Here is an 11,772-nt window from a genome sequence, read left to right on the forward strand (position 1 = left end):
CATCACCAAAGCTTGCAAATAGAAAAGATAAAAAAAAAAGATTCTTAATCTTTTTAAAATATATATATTTTTTTATTGATTTCAGAGAGGAAGGGAGAGGGAGAGAGAGAGACAGAAACATCAATGATGACAGAGAATCACTGACTGGCTGCCTCCTGCACACCCTCTACTGGAGATCGAGCCTGCAACTCAGGCATGTGCCCTCGACCAGAATTGAACCCGGGACCCTTAAGTCTGCAGGCCGACACTCTATCCACTGAGCCAAACTAGCTAGGGGAAAAGATTCTTAATCTTATTTGCTAAATTGAACCTGACAGAAAGAAAGCAACATTTCTCATGTAAATCAAATTACCAGATATGCTGACTTTTAGTTTCACAAAGCAGTCATTCTATGAGGGTACACATATTACTGCTATAATGTAAAATGGCTGAATGAAGGGTTTTACATCCTATTGTGCCAAGTTTTTTTGTTTTTTTTTCTCCTCTGCACTGATTAAAATAAAGGAGTCATCATTGCCAATGGGCAGAATCTGTTACACTGCTTTTATCAAATGCAAGGTCGTGTAAATACAAACTGTAAAGTAGAAGAGAAAGATCATGATTCATCGTCTGACAGTGAAACTATTAAACATAATCAAAGACACAGAGTAAACTCACATTGCTTTTCAACACATTGCTAAAGAATCCTTTTAGCTATAAAACCAGCATGAAAGTCACAATCCTGACACTGCTATTGAAGAAACCTGGTTTAACACAAATGAAGAGGAGTTACTTACCATAGAAAAGCCACACTGCTTTTAATCTGGACACAGAGCCCTCAAGTTGTAATCAATAACTGATTAATAGTTGATCATTCAGGGCATTATAATTTTAGGACACTTATTAGTGATCAAAGCATATAGCCTGTTGAATGAACGGAGGCTCACATATGCTAACAACAAAATCAATGCTTGTTTTCTCTTACAAAATACAAGGCCAATGATTTATTCTCAGGAAGTCAGTTGGACCATGACGTAAAGTACACGGTGCTATATTGAGAATCGAAAATCCTGCCCATGGTGTAGGATTCCAGAACCTTGAGTGAAAGGAACAGATGGGCAGGAGGATGGGACATGGAGGTGCAAAAGATATGACAATTCAAAAGTTCCCCGAATGTCACTGAAAAAAGCCCACTTATTTTCTGCTCATCAGTCTTTTAAAGGCATGTGTCCTCAAGGTCAACTTGTTACAATATATCAGTCTATGAGAAGTTGTGAGCCATGATTTTACAATTAATCATGTGAGTTCTGTGGGGCTTAACCATGACTGTTTAAAAGTTGAAGCTTGTCTTCTTAGTCCAAACCTTGGCCAGCCTCACAAAATTACATGCAATTTAGCTATGGCTGGCTCACCTGTGTTTTACACATGCCCTTCACACTCTAGGTTCTAGAGCTCCAACTACTTCCACATGACTCTTCATGCACACTCAGCATAGAGACCAGAACACAGTAATTGTTTTAGTAAATGCATAAGCATGGATTTCTGCAAGAATGATTTTCCTCACTTATTAATAAGCAGTGTGAGGACACAAAGATAGAGATGGTGACCTGTCCAAGGAAGACTCTGGCAATATCTGGCAATATCCACTCAACCCCTGTCCCAATAAGTTTGACTTCAGACCTTTTTTAATGCACTCCATATAAGTCTTAAGCATGAACATTTACTGTGGTTCCAATGTGACTAACTTATAGAATTCTGACTTCATACCCTGACTTCAACACCTGCCTTTGGCTCCTTCTAATTTGTGGTCCATTGTTTCCCCTTCTGGGATTCTGGATCATGCACTTCCACACAGTTGTCCCCCAAGAAAAACCTCCCCTTAGCCTTGGTGCCTTCTAAAAGTCCCTCTCTGACCTTTAAGCACTCTGGCATTTCCCAACCCCCAACCCTACTTTATTATGTCAAGGAGGGCATCCTGACCTGAAAGGAATAATCTCAAAAAAAGCTTCAAGAGATATTTTAATTGGTTTCTTTCTTGAAACCTATGCATCTTTGACAATTTCTAGCAAAGGTGTGAGCAGAGACTCTTTTTATCAATGAATTCCGAGGATTTTCTGGTTAGCTCTTATCTCAGTGGGTTACTGATGTCTTGCCTTAGGTGATCTGCAAGAAAGTAACTGTCAACCCCTAACTGCCAATTTTTATAGCAATGACTGAACATTATTCATAACTAAAAGTTTGAGCATTACTTAACACTCTTGGTAAATGACATTGTGCTTCATCTGTACTTCCAAGAGAGCTCACACCATAGTCTACATTGCATTATATTTATTGTTTTATTTCTTTCTTGAAGTTCTTTGGTAGGTACACAGGACAGCTATTTTTATTTTTTCTTACTCATTGTATTCCCCAGAGCACTAGTAATAAACTTATACTAGTAAGCACACTAGACATGCTTACTAAATATAAGAAGAGACAAAGGAAACATATACAAATGTATCCAACTCTAGTTTGGAGAAATGAAGATATAACTATTGGATTGAAATGAAACTTTTGACCAGTTTTTGTGCCTAGTTTTAATAGTCATTATCAGAATTCCATTTGTGTTCTAAAATCCTGTAAATGCAATAAGTAATGCCTAATCCGTGGCCCCCTTCATACTTTTGATCATTTACAAGTTAATTTCTATGATGCTTCCCACTCTCTATGATTCTTGCCTAATGTGACTCCAGATAAAATTATGCAAGTAACTATACCCCCTGCTCTAGGTTCATAGGGTGTTCATGTGGATTTTCCCTCTTAATTAAAAAAAAAAATCACAATGAGGAGTAAGGATGGGCAGAAATGAGAATTAGATGAGTTTCTCTTGAGCCTCTTCAACCCCCTAGCTGTTCTTTGTCTCCTGCTACAATGGCCTCCTACTGCTCTTAGGATGTTCTGTGACCTCATCTAGTCCCTAATCTCTTTCAAACTGAATCTCTCTAGTTCTCCGGACAAAATCTGAGCTCAGGCTACTTCTGCTGGAAAGAAACTGAGATACGAATTAGACATATGATGTTAATGAATGATAGTAGCTTAAGGTATTTTCGGGCCCAGGGGTATTGCATTTTGATAAGGGGCAATGCCCTAACCCAAAGGATCAAATTGCTAATGGTAGAATTTAAGTCTTCAGGGATAGCTTCAAGGATCATAAAGTCTTCCAACCCCATCATATTGGCTGCCAGCTCTAACAGTGCAGAGGACTTTCATACCCTCAGTACTATCCATCTTTATCACCATGAATAATCAAGAAGTTATTTTCTATATAAGCCTCAAACCCTGACATTCATAAATGCTGAACCCATTATAAAAGGGGATAATGTCAATACAATGACTCCAAATAATCTCTGGATTTGGTGGGAGGGGGAGGGAAAAGAAAGGAAAGTGGAAGGGTGGGAGAAAGCAGGAAAGAAGAAGGGCTATCAACATAAAGAGTGAAAGAAGTATCTCTTTTATCTGAATGTTATTACAATATATTATTGGATACATAGAATGTATATTTAATACCACTTCTAAGATCAAACTGTATGTGTTAATCCAAGCTTTTTATAAAATAAAAAAAAAGATTGATTTATAACCTGTGGGGAAGGGGAACTTAAAAGACACAACAAATTTAAGGGCAATTAAACATAATGTGTTAAAATTTAAAAACAAATTTTATCATTGTAGCTCTGCGACTCAAGTTAGTGTATAACAAGAAATACTTATTTTGAAAACCAGGTTCCTCAGGGCTATTTACCAAATTATTATTAATTGAAGTGTATGTGCAATTTGTCACTGCTAAGAACAGTAGGAAAGCGGTTCTGCAGTCACATATTTTTGAGGAAAGTCAGTAAGAAATCAATTCCCTCAATCGCAGGAGATTTCAGCTGAACTTGTTGAACTCGACTTCTTTGATATTTTTGGAAAACAGTAATAGAACATGGTGCCGCCCTTTGGTTAGGTTATTCATTCTTTCTTACCAGTGAAAAGGGTCAAGAAGGTTTAGGAGATGATCCCATATCAAATAAATCAAGGCAGTGAGCTTGCAAATGAATATTAACTCTGACGTTTCTTAACTGAAGTTTGAAATGTTATAAAGATTTTATTTTTGTCTTTAAAAACAAGTAATGAGTTTAAAAATTCTTTTAAAAAAAATCCTCAGCAGAAGATATGTTTTTATTGATTTTAGAGAAAGAGAAATGGAGGAAGGGAAAGAGAAAGAGAAGGAGAGAAAGAGGCATCATTGTGAGAGAGAAACATAGAAATATCAATTGGTTGCTTCCAGTACATGCCCCAACTGAGGAGCCTAGGTATGTGCCCTGACCAAGAGTTGAACCTGCAACCTTTTTTTTGTGCATGGGACTATGCTCCAACCAGCTGAACCACTTGGCCAGGACAAGTTAAAAAGTATTTTATGTGAAAACTTCACTTGCTTGTACAGCATAAATTTTATAGATATTCTACAACAAACAGAACAATAATGATAATGGTTATTAATATAAATGACCTAGGAAAAGAATTAATCTGTCTCCTCAATCTTTGAAATGACTCTGCTACTTCCTAAATCACTCTTTACTGTACTACTCCATTTCCATCTACAACCAATTTATGAGATTTAGGAGGTTAGATGCAGATGAAGACTTAGATATGATACAATTACATAGACACAAGAAGATGAAAATTATTAAAGAGAAGTTAAGAGACATGGAGAATACTATGAGAACATTAATTATATGCATGCAATTGTAGTCCCAGTTAGAAAGGTTGAGATAATGAGGAGATATGGCAATTAAAATTTAATATTTGGTTGAAAAATTTCAGAACTGATAAGCATTAATCCACATATAATAGAAGCCCACCATATACACACAATGCATCTTCATAAGTCCACAACTAGACATCTAGCAATACTGCAGAACACCAAAGATAAAGAGAAGTTCTTCAACATAGGCAGAGGAAGACAGAACAGTTATTGAGGACATAAATTTGAGTGTAAGATTCTTAACAACAATGGAACCAATAAGTCAATAGACTAATATCTTCAAAGTGCTGAGGAAAAATAATTTTCAAAATAAATATAAACTACCTTTTAAGGATAAAACATAAGTATTTTCATGAAAAAACAAAACAAACAACACAATAGAGTTTCTAACAAGAGGCAATCACTAAGAAAATATTGAAGTTATAGTCTTCTTAGAAGAAGAAGAAATTTCAAAAGGAAATTCTGAAATGCAAGAAACAATGGTGAGAAAAAACTGTTTAATAAGCAGATAAATCTAAATAAGCACTGTCTATATAAATAACTATAATAATTTCTAATTTAGGAAATTAAAAAAAGACAAACAGTAATGTGAGAGTTAGGAGAGAGGGTAAGCAATTATAAACATTTAATGTTCCATGATCCTTGCATAATTTTAGGGTAGGATTAACATATTGATTAACACTAGACTTTATTAAGTATGCATAGTAAAATTTCTAGGGAAACCACTAAAATATAAATAAGAGAACTTCCAAACCAGTAGATGAAAAACAATGCAATAAAAAAATAACCTCTGTCAATCCAAAATCTAAAGGGAAAAAGGGGGAGAGCAGAAGCATAGAAAAGTATGTGATAAATATAAGTCCAAGCATATTAGTAATAATAACAAATGTAAATAAACTTACATTTCCAATTTAAAGTATAGATTATTAGATTGCAGGTGAAAAACACACACATTCATTTACTGCATATAATAGGCATGCTTATGAGAAAACAGAAACATTGAAAATAAAAGGATGGAAAAGGCCTGTAAATGTTAACCAAAAAAAGCTGGAGAATATAAAATATCCTTTAAAAAACCCACAAAACCTTTGAAAATAAGAAGGGCTAATATTTAATAATAAAAATGGTCAGTTCACTAGAGAACTATAATAATAGTTGTAAACTTGTCTGCACCTAACAAAATAACAACAACCCCCCAAAAAATTGTAGAGTAAAAACTGGACCTACAGTTTTAGTTAGTGTTAGCTAGGACTAGAGTTCTAAAATTGCAAAGAAAAATCTCCCATTATCATGAAAGATTTCAATATAATCCTTTAAATTATCAATAGATCAAGCAGATAAAAATAATGAAGATCTGATCATACAATTAACAGGCTTAAATTAACAACTAGAGATATTGCATTCTTATCAAGAAACATTAAGTATTTTTAAAAATATCCACACACTAAGCCATTAATGTTTCAATGTAAAAAAATCAGTACACATGGACCATTTTCAAAACATTTTAATAGAAATTAAAAGATTTAAATAGAATTATAATGGTATGTTCAAATAGTACCCAAAGAAAGTTTACAACCTTAAATGCTTATAGCTAAACCAGCAAATTAGGAAGTTAGAAAAACTGAATAAGTCCTAAGAAAGCAGAAAAAGAGATAATAGAGATGAGTCTTTAAAAAATAAGCAAAATAAGAAACATTAAAATAGATGGTCTATAAAGTCAAAGTTGTTTTTTAAAGAACTATTAAAACAGATACTGTTGGCCAGATTTATTAAGAGAAAAAGATAAAAGATAAATAAAAGATATTTGGAATATAAATGAGAACATAACTACAGATACATCAAATATTTAAAAAAAACAATGAAATTATATTCCGAGTAATTATGGCACTAATCTGGAAATTTAGACAAAATGAACAGAAAATATATCTTATCAAAACTGACTTAAAATATAGAAAATATGAACAGTTTTATAACTATGAAAATATTTCAATTGAGAAATGGGCAAAGATTAAAGAACAGACATTTAAAAAGAGACATAATCACACAAAAATATATGTTTTTGCTCAATTTCATTAGTAACCAGGGGCAATTTAACACTAAAATGATCAACATTTTGTTTTTTCCATATTTGGCAGAAAGACAAGAAGTTTTAATATACTAAATGCTGCTACTGCTGATGTGCTTCAGTTCTGGCTGGTGTTTAAAGTGCTGTAACTACATTAGAAAAAAATGGCACTATATCTTGCAAAATTGAACCTTCATAAATGTAACTTCAGCAACTCCTTTCCTAGGTATGCCTATACCTGAGAAATTCCTGCTCATGTGCATTAAAAGACATTGTTTATAATAACAAAAAACTAAAATGTTCATGAGCATGAGGATAAATAAATGTGGTATACTTACATTGGCATATTAGACAACAATGAAAAGGAATGAACTGTAGCTATAATAACAACTATATCAATAAACTTTGAAAGTAATAGTCACAGAAAAAGCAAGTCTGAAGACTATCTATATATATAAAACCCTACTATGCAAATAGACCGAACAGCAGAACAACTGAACAACCAGTCGCTATGATGTGCACTGACTATCAAGGGGCGCACATGGCTGCGGTGAGATGGTGGAGCAGGTGAGTGGGGGCTCCAGACCAAGATGGGATGCTAGTCGCTGTCATCAGGGCAAGCCTCTGGTGGTTATTGAAAACTCTTTGCTCCAGTGCACCATGGTCCCGCCCAGCACTCGCACCTGTTGCCATAGCCAGCCCCGCTTGCACTCGCTGCTGGTGCTGGAGCCACCACTCGCACCCACTGCCAGTGCCTGGCACTGGCCCTGATCACTCGGTGCCATCAGCAGGTGCAAGCAGTGGCTGCTGGCCCCGATCGCCCCTGAAGGCTTCTTCACCTCCCCCTGCTCCTGAGCAGTGATTGGGGCTGGCAGCAGCCTCTTGCACCTGCTGCTGGTGACAGCCCTGCTTGTACCCACTGCTGGCACCAAAGCTGCCACTCGCACCTGCTGCTGGCTCCTGGTGCCGGTGCCGATTGTTCAGAGCCATTAGTGGGTGCAAGTGGTGGCTACCAGCCCCGATCACCCCTGAGGGTGTCTCCTCCTCCCACCGCTCCTGAGGGATGTTTGAGGCAGCAGCCACCACTTGCACCCACTGCTAGCGTGGGCCCCAATTGCTCTGTGCCGTCAGCGCATGGAAGCTGTGGTGGCGGGAGGCAATGGGAGTGGGGCTGCTGGCAGTCAGGGGACAGAGGCCGCGGCAGGAGGTGCCAGGCAGGGACATGGAGGATGGGCCAAGACCCGCCCCTGTGTCTACTGCAGCCTCGTGGCCCACAGTTTCTTTCAAGGTGCACGAATTCATGCACTGGGCCCCTAGTGTGTGTGTGTGTGTGTGTGTGTGTGTGTGTATATATATATATATATATATATATATATATATATATATATATATATATACACACACACACACACATATATATATGGCTAAGTTTCTGTCCGACTGGTAGCTATGATGCACACTGACCACCAGGGGCAGATGCTCAATGTAGGAGCTGCCATGACACGCACTGGCCATTTAAAAATAAACAGCACCAACCATGGACCTGGCGCTGACAAACCAACAGTCGGCTTCCCCCCAAGTCACCACCCTGGAGCTACACCCCACCAAATCGCAGCCAATGCTGCCAAGACCCCATGGCGGCCCACAGCCCCACCCAGCCCAGAAATGGTCGCTGTGGGTACCGGGTAATGATGTCACATAGCAACACCCAGCTTCCTCTCCCTAGTGACTAGTCTCCTTGGAGTTTCTTCAGCCCAGGAACACAACTTGCTCTATGGCCAGGTGCAAACATTTTACACTTTAACCAAATGTTTGTGAAGCATTTTCACATGCCTCATCTCATTTGATCCTCACAGAAGTCCTGGAGTAGGTAGATAGGAGACTCGGTAGAGTCCTATTTTCTTTTCCTTAGCTGGAAAAAGGAGATTTAGAAAGTTTAGAAACTTGACCTGACCGAAAAGAAGTAAGAAATGGTGGAACTTGAAAATGACCTCAGGTTTTCTCACCGCGCAGAATATAGTCAAACATTGCTACAGTTAAATATTTTACCCTTGTTTTCCCTGCATGATCTACAATAATAATGTGCTTTGTGTTGATATTTACTGCTGTGTTGCTGAGAATTACCTGAAAGAGAAGTTGGGGTGTTTCACTGGGCTGGAAAAAGTTTAGCTAACTCAGAAAGGAGGTCTAATTAAGCAAGTTCATTCTCTATATATAAAAGACTAATTTGACTTGCACATGTGCAATGCATATAAAGCTCTCGCTGGTGCCAATCTGTCATCGTCGATTGTGAATTTGGTTGACACTTCTATTACAGAGAAAGGGCGAATAGCGATATTAAAATATTTCTTCTAATTAATTTCCTTTCAATGTGCACGAATCCATGCACTGGGACACTCATATGTAGTATAATTTTTATAGTGCAAAGCCAAGGAAAACCAATATTATTTAGAGATGTTTACATGCTGACTTTTTTTCCTTTTTAAATAGCAAAGAAATGATAAAACAAAATTTATTATAATAGATAACTGAACAAGAAGTAAAAAGCAGGTTAGAGGAGAAATAAAATACATATGTGTTAGAATTATTTTACTCCCTCTGTCCCATAATAATAGTAGCAAGTGAATATTTAAACGGGAATTATTGGCGAATGCAGCTGTAAGTTATGTTGTAGCGCAAAATTGTGAAGCCTTCAATCAAAATCAATGTTTCATGACATCTGTCATTTGTTTTGACACATCTTTCAATTTTTAGGTTAATCTAATTATTACGAATTATAACTATTTTTTCTAATTTCATCCGCTGATCGAAATCAATTGTTTTATTTCAGTTGAATATCAACCCATTGTAAAAGTAAGATGAAAAGAGAGTTTTCAAGCAAAGATCGAGTTGCGATTGTCCAGTTCTTGATGCATCAAAAGAAAAAGGAAAAGTTGCAGAAAGGTGCAATTATGTTAGCTGCAAAAACATTTAAGTGCAACAGAATGACCATATCAAGAATTTGGAAACGTGCTTCTGAAAATAATTGTCAAGGAGAATCTTATGCTAATGTTGATTCTTTGAATAAACAAAACTGTGGACGTAAATGCAAAGATTATGGAGAAAAACTTGAAAAACCGAGACATATTCCTCTTAGCAGAAGAGGCACCATAGTAGCCTTTGATAATATTTCTCCCGAAATACTGGATAATACTTTTCTGTCACTTCAACAAGTTATGCTGGAAGCAATGAAGAACGATGGCCCCAATAACTTTAAGCTCACGCATATAGGGAAAGCAAAGCTTCGCAGCCAAGGGATCCTACCTACAAGTTTAAAATGCAGTAACGAAATTATTGAAAAATCCAGAAACTATCTGAACACTCAAAATAAAAATTAGGAGTACTATTTTTAATGTACTGTTTAATTTAATCTAGTTTTTAAATAATAAATGCTGTGTTCTATATTTATTTTCTTTTGCTACTATTATTATGGGACAAATTACATTCATCAACTGCTACTATTATTATGGGACAGAGGGAGTAGTTCTTTAAGGTGGTGATACTTTCATAGATAGTAATCATATTACTATTCATAACTTACATATTTAAATTTTTAAATATTCAAATAATATATAAAATTAAAATCAGAATGATGTAATTTCGATGGTCACACCTTTTTATGGCTCATTATTTACCAAATAAGGTTCTAAATAATTAGCACAGATGTTCTAGATGCAACTTCTTTCTATGTTAGCTCTAACATTGCACCTTTCTGCAATGGTAGCCAGATTTTATAGTTTAGTCTTGCTGCTTTCCTCTCCTTTACTATATATACATATATATTAATACATAAGATTAAGATGTTCTTATATCTTTCCTTAAACAATTCTCTCAGCTTTCAATGTTTTCACTTTCTCCTGTTGCGTATACAAATCCTCCTCATCTCCCTTGTGAAGACTGATTCCACCAGCATCAGCTCTCCCACTCCATGTTACTTGTTCGTTCAGTGTAATCTGCATCCAGCAGGTAGGAAATAGTCAAGCTATAATGGTGAAGCAACTGTCTTTCCTACTACCACAAAGACTACACGTCAATCAGCCTTGGAGCAAGCTTTAATGAGAAAGTGAGAGTACAAAGCCCTGCCAGAGAAAAGCAACCTCCTGGCAAGGACTAGCTTGCAGCCAGAATAAGAGATGCATAGAACATCAATGGATTAACCTACTTTAGCAGGAATGTCTGGTCTTTCAGTTATTACAGAGTCTGTTCTCTTAGCCTCACCTGGATGGAAAATGTCATCAATTCCTCAGGAAGGACAAATTAAAAGAATATTTCAGCTCTCCATTTCATAGTATTAATATTTTCTGGCATATAATTTTCCTTATCCAATTATATACCTTCATATTGTCTCAATTAGTTCCTAAGTTGCCTTCATACAGTACTAAATTAAACACTTCCTGTTGCCAATGTTGTTATAGTTAGCTAGATCTACTCCATTATTGCAATCAAGATTTTGGTTTCCATAGGAACAAAGAACAGCATTCTTTACAAAGGCTTATGTCTGTAAATGTGAGCTTCAAGCTCAAAGATAACAGTGTGATTCATAAGTAGTCATTTAACAATGGCACACAAGGTTTAGGGTGATGAAGGCGGTGGGAATGGTCTACCTGGCAGGGAGGAGTGTTTTATTATTGCACTCCATTATTTAGACTTGGCAGTGCATGGAGATAATATAAAGACTATTTTCCGGTCAATTTTATTATTTTTAAAATTCTCTTTAAACAATGTACCCTTTTATTACCTGCATATGTGATGGACACTCTCACCTCATCATCATCCCACCTTCTGTTTCTCCTACCAGATTGAAACTTCTTTGAGGGCATGAATGAAATCTTATTTTTGGATCACAAAGCCTAACGTTTAGTAGATTCTTAGTAGATGTTTGTTGAAGAAAGGAATTTCATTTGTT

The sequence above is a fragment of the Myotis myotis genome, unplaced genomic scaffold (genome assembly GCF_014108235.1).
Source record: "Myotis myotis isolate mMyoMyo1 unplaced genomic scaffold, mMyoMyo1.p scaffold_m19_p_8, whole genome shotgun sequence".
In the NCBI taxonomy this organism is placed as follows: Eukaryota; Metazoa; Chordata; class Mammalia; order Chiroptera; family Vespertilionidae; genus Myotis; species Myotis myotis.